We start from the raw sequence: 11,838 nt of genomic DNA on the forward strand, positions 1-11,838 counted from the left end.
GACAATTCCCAGGGCAAGGATGACTCAGACACTGTTGGCGGGAATGGAAATTGTTAAAACTTCAGAGGATGATTTGGCTGCAGCTCGTCAAGTTGCAGATTCACATCAGCCCCTTGTCCAGCAATCCACTCACAGGCAGGTTTCCATTCTAGGGAATCCACGTGTGCTCGAGGAGACACACACAAGTATAGTCATTAAACATGGTATGGGAATGAGTTAATTGTGGTTAGTAGTTATTTAAAAAAGAAAGGAAATATGCATATGGGAAAGAATCAACCCTGCTGGCTACATATGTGATCTGGGAAGGTAACTCATTGGTTTGTCTACTTAATAGTATGTAGCACAGACAGCACTGTACTAGGAATCTGGAGACAAGCATCTGAGCATATAGTTCCAACTCTGCCACTAAGTAGCAGTCAGACTATGGACAACTTAACTTGAGAAACCTCACTTTCCATTTCCTGGAAAATGAAGAGGTTAGGCTCGACAACCACTAAAATTATTTCCAACTCCACAATTCTATGATTCAATGTCAACAATCAAAAATTATATTCCAAAGTACCTATGTTCAGAAACTGTTTTTCCCAGATACCCTGAAACTGGAAACTATCAGGGAAATAGGATATCTTAAAATATTGATACATAAAATGGCCCAAATTTCTTGGTACGTCTATGACAAGCTGTTTAATCAAGATTGTAACTCAGAAAGAGCATATAAACAGCGAAACCTACCATATTGACTTGGGTCACCCTCAGGAAAAACATATGTCCTCTCCCATTTTAACAATGCAAAACAAATTCACTATATTAATGAGTCCATCTTGTCAAGTTCAGGTCTGTCTAGCCAAAAGTCATTCATGTATATGGTAAGATTTACTTGATTTTTTAACAAAGATAAAAAGATAAATGGCTTTTTGTATTTTTGCCTGTTTCATCTATAAAGCTCTTACATTACAATTTAATAGCTTCAGCCTGCTACAATAATTTAAAGAGCCTTTTGAAACTTGTAATATGCCATGTCCAACAGGATCTAGTAAAAAAATCAGTAGTTCACAATCCAAAAATGCTTATTTAGATTCATTACCAACAATACTTACACTTCAAAGACACCTATAACCAACATGTCATTTGTTCCTACTGCAGAATTTAATAGGTTGTTAAATTCTGGTATCATCCAAAACTATAATTAGGCTGCTATCAATAAAATGTATTTTATTAATCAGAGATATTAAAACTAATGATTAAACTATTAAACTAAATGATTAACTAAATATTAAAACTAATGGCAACTAACGATCTGTTGTCTTTCCCTATGGTTTATCTTTTCTAGAATATCATATAAATGAAATCCTACCGTATTTGGCCTTTTAACCTTTCACCCTCTCAGCCAAATCAAAATTTGAAAATTCTTGTTCTATGAGCTTTCCAAATCAATCTTACAATTCTAAATGAGTATGGAGACAAAACACACACTATATACTACTTCTAAAAACCTCCTCCTTATCCGATTTTAAATTTAGCACCAACTGCCAAGAAAAACCTTTCCACTGAAAACAAAATTCCGTACACATTATGTCAATCATCAATTGATCAGTCATCAGTCTATGTTAACATATGGTGAGTTATTATTAGGAAGCTACATAATTTTCACCAAAGACTGTTTAAAGCTCCTTTCATTAAATGCAGTTTACAACAATTCACAGGCTTCAAAGTTCACCTTGCAAATATAGAGGCAATTATCAGAAACCATTAATGGGATTAGGCTTTTCTCTGAAGGTGGTCCCAAGGAAGTAGCAACGTTTATTTGTTTAAAGAACGCAATGAGGAGTCGAATAGCCTGAGCGGAGTCAGGCAGAGGAGCGCAGACCACAGTCCATCTTCTGAAGGAAAGTGTTCACCCGGGGATGTAGAGACCTGGCCTAGACGGGGCCCCCGGGGGGCACGAACTCAAGGGCGCGCGCAGAGGGCTGGCGACTCCCTGCCGCCCCCTGCACCTCCGCTGGGTGGACAGGAGGCCCCGCCGGGGTGGGGCCCCGCCAAGGCAGAGAGGGCCCGCCGGCCAGGCGGCGTTCCTCTGCTCCTCCAAGGGACAGAGTTGGGCTCCCCCACCTGGGGCAGCCCGCCAGCAGCCCCGGCCCCCGGCCCCATCCGCCGACCCCCCACCGCGCTCCCGCCATCTGCGGTGGAGATCTCCACGCCGAGCCCGCCGCCCACCGCCTACCTCAGCGCCGCCTCCTGCCCAGCGCTCCTCCACACTGCAGAAAGGAGAGCTCCCCAGCGCTGAAAATCCTGGAGGAAGGATCCAGAAACCGCCCATCCCCCCACACAAACCTCCGAGGAGGCCACCTCCGCACCAGGGACCCCGCCTCCAGTGCACGTTCCCCGGGGCTCTCCAGCTCGCCATCCCCTCTGCCGCTCTGAGAGCCAGTCCTGCGCATGCGCGGCCTCCAAGGCTACAATGGGAACCTCTGAGGGGCACCGGGAGGGGGGTGGGGGTGTGGGGTCCAAGGTGTCCCTGAGAGGGAGAGCGGAAGCGGGCTGGCTCTCTGCAGCCCTTGACTCTGCTCTCCCTGGATGACCATCAGCTCCTGGAGAAAATCTGCCTTCCCTTGAGGTGGCTCCTCCTGTCCTGAGAAGCACGTTACATGATCTAACATTTGTTTAAAAAAGAAGAATGACATCCTTAACACCTGATGTGTCGTGTCGTGTCCCCAGAAGAATTCTCTGCTTCCCCAGAAGACTAGACAGCGAGCAACTGGGACTGAGTTCTGACCTAGGAAGGAAGGACACTGAGGGCACAGCTGTCTCCCCTCTGCTGGCTCCTTCCCCTGATCTGTGGCCGTGATGGGGACACAGCTTTGGGGACTCGTGCAGGTGACAACGCTCACATGTTTGCCCACCATATTACATTTCTTATGATTGAGTGGTTAAAACGGGAGGCTAGCTGTCTGTTTTTCCGATGATTTCACTTGCAGAAATGTCTTTGGACAAAGAAGTTTGTTTTCTTAATTTCTGATTTTAGTAATCAATAACAATTGTTAAAATACTTATTTTCTTAATCTCATTGGCATGCTAAAACAAACAAGTCACTTGGTTTTCACCAAATTGGCCACATTTTCATTAAAACTTTGGAAATATTGCTGTTTGAGGTAAAGAAAGCATTTGGGAAGAACAATTACCCTTGGATAATATCTTCCCAGATAAATGTACAAACACACAGTTATGAGCCGTTATGAGGGGCCTGGGAAATCCAGTTTGAGTTCTACAATGGATCATCTGAAGTAAGGTTAAATCAGTAATTTCTGAGGAGTTTACAAGTAAATATTCACGTCGCCTTCATCAAATAGGTCTGGTGATTTAAATGAAGGTTGAGCTTAATGATAAAAGTTTTAAAGAGGCTGAGAAATGTTAAGTAAATGCACTTAAAACAAAAAGGTGCAAATCAGAGTAAAGCCTGCCATTATCCTCTTTAAAACAGAGTCACAGTAGCAGTATTGTCAAGGTATGAGAAGGAATAGAAATGCTTTATAAAGTCAATTCTTCACTTCTAAAGGACCTAACGTGACATTCTAGAAGTCTCCATAGTCTTTCACTCATCTAGATAAAATTGCTCAATTTATATTTTAAAGACTAATGAATCTGAGGGCAAAATATTCAAGGTCAGTGTTCAATTGTTTTTCATTGTTGCAAAGTACATGGGTATAAAATGTGTCTGAAATCCATGGTCTTGGAGAAGAAAAATATATAGAACTTATTTATCACTCTCGCAGCATGTCCTGACTTAATCCTACAAATATCCCAAGAATAAAACCTCAGTGAATTCCATTCTGTTCTTAAATATGACATCTTTCATTTCTAATGAATATTCTCAAATTAGGCTCTAGCTAGTAATTATGTTCCTGATGCAAATAGGAAGTAAAAAAGAATCCATGCTTGATTAACTTGGGCTCAAGAGGACTACTTAGAACCAAAATTTGTTTTTTGCTTTGTTTTTCTTTATCGATTTCTTTCTTTCTGCTCAGCGGAGTCAGCAGATAAATGACACAGAAAGCTGAGAGACTGGAGGGCAGGGTCTTGAAGAATGTAGGATTTCCTAAACTTCCAGATCTTTTTTATCTTTAAAATTCTGTGATTTTTGCTATTTATATAGGGGTTCATTTTTTTCATTATTTCTAATAGTGATCATAATAGTGAGACTAACAAAACTTAGCACCTGTGGAACATTTTTCGTCGTAAAAATTTACGTCATTCTGACAACTGTTAATATTTTAAAAAGCCACTAAGAGCTAATCTGATGCTCAGAGGATTTTTAGGGTGGTGAGATTGTTCTGTACATAATGGTGGCTACGTGTCACTATATGTGTGTCAAAACCCATGGAACTGTACAACATAAAGAGTGACCCTTAATTTAGGGACTGTAGTTCATAATGTGAGAGATCAAGATTTGGCCACCCTGAAATCTATCTCTTTACCTTGGTTGTTTTCTCTGAGAACATTTGACCTCCCCCACTAACTGCCTAAAGAATTTGACGTAGTAACTCCTTCCTGGAACAGATCTTCTATCTAATGGCTGTAATATATTGTAAAATAGATGTTACAATAGAAAAGGCACCAACAAGCCCATCTTATCAGAAGTTCTGTCTCCAGAACTGTCTCTTTGTATGGCCCTGCAAGGAGTTGCCAGACAGACATTTACATTTATAAGGGAAATCTCCATTTGTAAAGGTATCTCCCTCTCTGTATTTGGGAAGAGGGGGGATGAACTCATTCCTAGAAACTTATCAATGTGAAAAGTGAGGCCTTAAATCTGCATAACAGCCTTACTCTTGTTTACTGTGCTTTAGTGGTAATCTCCTGTAACTGACTCCCCCCACCCCCAACATCCTCCTTTGTCATTAGCTCCATATGGTATGTAAAACGAGAATTTCTGCTATTGTGTTGAGAAACGCAGTGTCCCTGCTTTCTCCCATGTATACATGTTATTAAACTTGGTATTATTTTCTCCTGTTAACCTGTCTTGTTGATTATTTGGGCAGCCATAAAATCCTTAAGGAAAAGGGCATAGGGGGATTCTCCCTCTCTCCCCACACCTGCAATACCTACACATTTGGGTGAATTCCTCTCTTCCGAGATTCCCCCAAAATATTTCGAGGTTCCTTGTACCTGCTACATAAGTGACATTCTTTACTTATCCAGTAAATGCTGCTTGGAACATTGAACATAAGGTACCAGGCCAATATTTCCACATGGCTTTATTCCATAAAGTCCAATCTTCATTCCTCTAAACTGTATGGCTACATCGCAAATATGATGTTCCAGTCACAGCCTTGGTAATATAACCAGTGTTTCCAATTGTGTCCTGTTATAAGGAGAACAGATTCTTATTGAACTTATGCGAATAACTATATTGCCATGAAAACAACAATACTTACTTACTAAGAGTTTTTAAATTCTGGAGGGATCAGGTAGAGAGAAAAAGAGAAATATTTAATATTGCTTACAAAAGTATCATTTAGCAAATTGCTATAAGTCATAGCTAGCTCAGGAGAAAAGAGAAAAAGTTTTCCTTAAATTTGAAAAAACAAAACATTAAAAATTCCACAATACTTCAAATAAAAAATCATAAAAATTATAATCATCCTTATCAGTTCATTCAGTCCTGTGTAATCCATTTTTGATCCCAATCTTTTTGTTAGTGGCCTCATGAAGTCATCAGTTTCTCCATCATATTTCTGTAATTTCTTACCCAGTTCAGTTTTATGATCAACAAGTTTATCAGAAGCCTGTACTCCAGTGTAACTGTCACAGTCCTTTCCATGAATTTTTCTGAAGTTGAAACATTTTGCAAAAGCATTAGAGCAAAGAAATAAGTCTGCTAACAAGACCTCAAAATGGCAATTGACAAAGAAATTTGGTTAATTTTGTGACATACGACACTTTAAAATAATAATAACCAGAATTATGACTGATAACCAGGACAGATCAGAATTTCAGTAATTTTTACAATTTTAAAACGCCTATATCAATAACATTTACCCACAAACTACCACCTAAGCATGTTTATCATCACTTGTCTGACAATGCTTCCCATGTAGTTTAACATACTGAGTAAGCCTAATAAGTTTAGTATCTTCCTCCTTATAGGAAGAGAGCAAATATCTCCAAAATAGGATGAGAAGAAGACAACATCAGTTGTAGACAGCTGTCCCAAGACTCCAGACCAGGACTGTATTCCCAACTTTACATCCACTCATTTAAACCTTTGTTATGCTTAAACTGTATACCTATTTTATAATTGTTACATTTAAGATTTTCAGAATACTATCATACTTAAGGAAAGTGATTGATTTGGAACAGACTGGTCTTAAAGTCCAGGCATTTATCGGGTGGCTCCTAATAGAACTTAATGGTTGTATAGAACAAATCTCTGGCCTTGACTACTGGCCTGATGGCTAAAACTCTGCACCCGATCTTCCCTTAAATGCAGCGAAGGATTCACAGTGACAATTGCTGCCAACCTGCCGCTGCTTAAGGCCAGACGGGCTCATTCAGTGTTCCCCTGGTATGACCACCGAGCAGCTAGCTATATTTGTTCCTTTTTTAGGGCTAAATGGTGTCACATCACATACAGAAGCCCTTAAAGACAGTCAAGCAGGAATTGCCTTATTAAATACTAAAATGTCTTTAATAAAAACACTGTCCTTCAAAATAGAAGGGCCTTAGATATTTTAACTACATCCCAAGGTGGTACATGTACAATCATTCAAACTCAATGCTGTGTTTTCATACCTGACGAGTCTTATAATGTGTCGTCTCTGCTAAAGCCCATGAAAAAGCAGGTGAATGCCTGAAGCGAGCCTGCACCCGGTCTTGAGTTGTTCGGTTGGCTCCCTTCTGGTATTGGTTCCCTTTTTCCATCTGCATTGCAATTCCTATTTCTATTACTTCTTGGAATTCTTGTACTAGCCATAATGTTTAAACTAATTGCTGTTTTCTATACTCAGTGCTGTAAGACTGTCATGTAAGCTAGAGTAATGAAAGCTGAGGTGGTCGATTGATCTTATAACCTTGGACCAACTTCCTTTTTTCATAGGGACTATGCCTAAGAACTCATTTTACACTAATCTTTTCAAAGATGTTAAATTATTATCATTGTTACTGTACTTGTTCTATAATTGTGAATAGCGTAAATATAAGGATTCATAAAAAGCACAGATACAATGTTTGTGCAACAACCTAAAATTAATCCAAAACCCATGAAATGCTTCCTCTATTAATATATATATACCTCTTTGCTTGTCCACTATATCCAATTAATTCCCCCCAAGGTGGACAATTGGGCAAATAAATGAGATAAAAGCCTGGCACCGAGGGACATGAGGGACCCAGGGCAGGCAGCAACCACTCTGGTGCCGAGGGACAATATTTTGATCATTCAATGCTTTCTATCAAAAGATTATAGATCAAAAGGGAGAAAATGACAAATAAATGGCAAGCAATAGGATATATTGGAACATATGAGGAAGCCGTTTGGGGTAAAACAAATTTGGCCTGGGTTTGTTTTTCCAGAAGGGCCTGTCACCTGCGTTGTGTATCTGCTTTGCCATGTCCCAAAGAGAAGAATAAATGCCCTTAATATAAGGATTCAACTTCCCCCTCCTTGGCATTTCCTTAAGGATAAGCATTTCTCCCTAGGCTGGGATTTGACTGCTGCACTGATCCTGTGACCACCCAGCTCCAGACAACAGACCTGACACCAGCCACGCCCTCCCCACTGTGTCCATCAATAGCTATTCTGGCAGGGCAATCTGGCAGGGCGATCTTGTGGTTATTGTGAAAGGGACATTGCAATCTGATGTGATACATGCTCTTTGATGGTATATAACAGCTCTGTACACTCCACTTCTTTGGTACCCTTCCTTCTTTAGGGAAGGAAGGCCCTGGGCCATGGTCCTCAAAAGTTGGTTCATAATAAACTCACCCCAATTTGATTTATGGATTGATTATAGATTATTTACGTCGACATGTTTTACAAGTAATATCTTGAAAGGAAAAAACAATAAAGCAGCAGCCCTGCATTACACATGAAAGTTGTGCTCCCCCTGGAGGGAAAATGAGGATACAACATTGGTCAAGTACTTGATTTTATAATCCACTGGTGCCTTTCAAAAATATAGCTTTATTATTGTAAGAGTAAAGATATCCTTAAGAATAGTGCCACAAAACAGGTTTTCCCAGCTTCTTTTTGTCAACTATGAGAGTGACATCAGCCTGGGGCACTTGAAGAGGCATGGTGGACTCAGCTGAGGGCTATTTAATTACTGTGAGATGATTAGCCAATAGCAAATAAGATGCAGAATGATTAAAAAGAGTTAAAGGGACATAAAGTTGGAAATAATTAGGAAAAATAGTGCCTTCAAAATATCCTCTCATTATTTTATAGCATTTTTTTTTGAGGCATAACTAGGATAGTATGTTAGATTTTTCTAAATCTTTATCTCCAGGACATATATTACTGAGTTCTTCATTAAATAAGATAATGCCAAAGAAAACCTGGACAAAAGTATTCTGTACTATCAACAAGGACAAAACATGTACAATATTGCTCTATATATTAAGATTCCAGCTGTAATAGTTAAGATATATATTCATGTGAGTAAAATTATAATGAATTTCTATTTTTCTCAGGCAGTGAACCATGGTAAAATATATAGTAATAAGCAGAAAACCTGATGAACTAGGTGATTTAAAACACCTGATGTTACAGCTTGGACATTCAAGGGTGAAATAGATCAATTTAAATTTCACACCTTCTGCTTTCCTTGTAGCCAGTGAAGTGTCTGGAAGACGGAAAGCACATAAAATTAATTGAGAGTTAAGAGTATTTGGAAGCAGTTGAGGTTAAGCCCTCAATAATGGTGGCCCTTACTTCTGGAGCCATTGACTCTTTGTCATAAGTTTATTGTATAGACGAGTTCTCTCCTTAGATGATTTGTGTATGTTTCATAGAAGAGAGACAGGGCGGGAGAATTAACTATCACTCCACACCGGTTGTGGAGTGATATATATTACCTCATGCAATTCTTACAGTAATCCTTTAAAGTAACTATTATAATTCATATTTAACTGATAAACAAAACCATGATTAGGGGCCTGCCCTGTGGCGCAAGCGGTTAAGCACACGCACTCTGCTGCGTCAGCCTGGGGTTCACCAGTTCTGATCCTGGGCACGCACCAATGCACTGCTTGACCAGACATGCTGTGGCGGCGTCCCGTATAACGTGGAGGAAGATGGGCACGAATGTTAGCCCAGGGTCGGTCTTTCTCAGCAAAAAAAGATGAGGATTGGCAGAAGTTAGCAGAGGGCTGATCTTCCTCACAAAAAAAAATAAAAAAGACCATGTTTACAAAATTGATCAAGGGTAGAGGGAAGATCTGAACATCAGTCTGTTGGGTTTTATGCCTCTATTCTCTCCACTGTGATAAAAATGGTACTTCAACATGGGTACTCACCATCTGGCTATTTAATACCGGCTCCTGCCAACATCATTGGATGAGATGAGATGAGAAGTTTACTTCCAAAGTTATCCTATTATATTTAAACTATACTGTTTATGAGTCAAATGTCAAGTCATATTTTAGAGGCATAGAGAACAACTGATTACTTCTCCTACACATTTTTCAGTTTTATTATAACTTTGTTGTGCCACATTGTGTCAACTTTGTGTCAACTTTACCAACTTTAGTGCTTCACTGTTCTTTTTTAAAACACTTACAATTTCATTTTCCATGTAAAGCACCTTGCTGTTTTCTTCTTAGTCACTAGATCGCAGTTCTGTATGTCTGTAAATTACCACTGCAGCAGGAAACAAGAGGTCTTAAGCCAGTTTGCTCTGTACAAATGATGGACATAGGAGGATTTCTGGTCCATCAAGGCTGCCTGTGTTATTCTGTGGCCGTAACAGGGATGTCCAGGACTGCTTAGTCAGAGGCATGAAGCAGAGTCAGAAAGCATCCTCTAAGTTCTTCTTCAGATGTGAGTTCAGGTACTTACCCTCTCACCTGAGCACACTGGAGTTTAATGAATGTGTTCTGACTCTTACTCTCACCCTCTAGTTAATAAGTCTGGGAGATCCATACCCCTAGAAAAAACACATGACTCATAAAGCCTTTTCTCAACTAAATGGAGTTGAGGGCTATGGTGCTGCCCGAGAGTCTGATGCTTAAAGCAAACGCAGCTGGTGCTCATATGGAGGGACAGAGCGTCAGCTACACCTGAAGCGCTTTTATTGATGCTCTTATGGAATGAGCAAGTTTAAAATAAAACCACATTGCTTAAACCTCACTAACTGATTATTTTATTTTCAAGTAATATGCTGTGAAAATCTGCTACGTCTAAGAAACTATTTCATAAAACTGAAACAATTCTGTTTTTTATTCTCTGGTATTTGAAATACTATTAAAACTGTAACTCCTTTAACGTTCTACAATATACAAATAGGCAAATATCAATTATATTCTCTAAAAATGTTTGCTCCCATGTTAAAGATTAATATATGGTAGCAAAACGGGTTACCACCCAGTTTTTAACTAATTTTTTGCTTTTGAAATTACATATAAAATTTGTGTTTTGAAGTATTTTCCTAAAACTCAGCAATTTTCCGATATAAATAGACTAGTTGACAGGTAACTAGAATGAAATTTGATCTTTGAAACTCTAGCTTTGTGTAAGAATTGATAATATCAAGCAGTTGAAAGTTGGGTCTCTCCACATTATGATATTTATTAATTGTGAATAGCCACATCTATTACAAAGTGCTGAATAATAAAAAGAAATTAAACAATATAAGCCTTCTCTTACCCCACATGTACAGTTTATACGCAAATAAACTCTCAAAGGTCAGGAAAATGCTTATGATTTCAGCTAACTGGTAAAATACTATCTCATTCCAGTTTTAACCTCATTTGAAATTGACTTAAAACTCTTCTCTTAGGATCCTGCTCTGATCAGTGCCCCCTGGTCCCCTCAATGTCTCATTTGATTGCAAACCTATCTGAGGAATTGAATATTCTTTTCCATTTGTTCTCTATAAGGTATCTGTGTCAGTGCTTTTTATACAATGACCACTTGGTACAATTTATTATTAGTTTCAGAAACATCTTTGGCCGGCCTTGTGGCTTAGCGGTTAAGTTTGCACGTTGCACTACTTGCAGCCTGAGTTCTGATCTCGGGCGCGCACTGACGTACCGCTTCTCTGGCCATGCTGAGGCTGCATCCCACATACAGCACCTAGAAGGATGTGCAACTATGACATACAACTATCTAGTGGGGCTTTGGGGGAAAAAAAAGGAGGAGGATTGGCAATAGATGTTAGCTCAGATCTGGTCTTCCTCAGCAAAAAAAAAGAGGAGGATTAGCATGGATGTTAGCTCAGGGCTGATCTTCCTCACAAAAAAAGAGAAATATCTTTATTTAGGAACAAATCAAGGAAACAGATGTGAGGAATGTGGGGTAGCCTAGTTGATGGTGCTTGAGGGATTCTTCACGTGTCTCAGCATAGAAAAATTTAAAGAGTAAAGCAGCATTGGTCAGATCAAAAGTGTGGGGTGAACATAATTCTGAAGGAATAATGATGGAGACGTAAAAACAAGAAGCCACTTGAATTGCATTGGAAGATATTAGACACATCAAAGGGCTGGGAGAAAACCTTGTTTAATGTAAGTTCTTTCTAAACTCTAAGGCAAAAAGTAATATGAATTTACATGGTAATTATAAACCACAAAACAATTCACAAGACAAGTAAACAACTAAAGTAGAAACCAAAATAAGAAAAATAG

General features: G+C 39.3%; 1 long non-coding RNA gene across 1 annotated transcript; it reads right to left on the bottom strand.

The window, feature by feature from the left end:
* Positions 1–5,237: 5,237 nt before the first annotated feature.
* On the bottom strand, positions 5,238–5,817 carry LOC131394260 (uncharacterized). The gene is made up of 2 exons (XR_009216099.1): positions 5,747–5,817; positions 5,238–5,359 (listed from the first exon to the last, which is right to left on the bottom strand). It is a non-coding gene; the product is annotated as an uncharacterized LOC131394260 (long non-coding RNA).
* Positions 5,818–11,838: the final 6,021 nt, after the last annotated feature.

The sequence above is a fragment of the Diceros bicornis genome, chromosome 30 (assembly GCF_020826845.1).
Source record: "Diceros bicornis minor isolate mBicDic1 chromosome 30, mDicBic1.mat.cur, whole genome shotgun sequence".
NCBI lineage: Eukaryota > Metazoa > Chordata > Mammalia > Perissodactyla > Rhinocerotidae > Diceros > Diceros bicornis.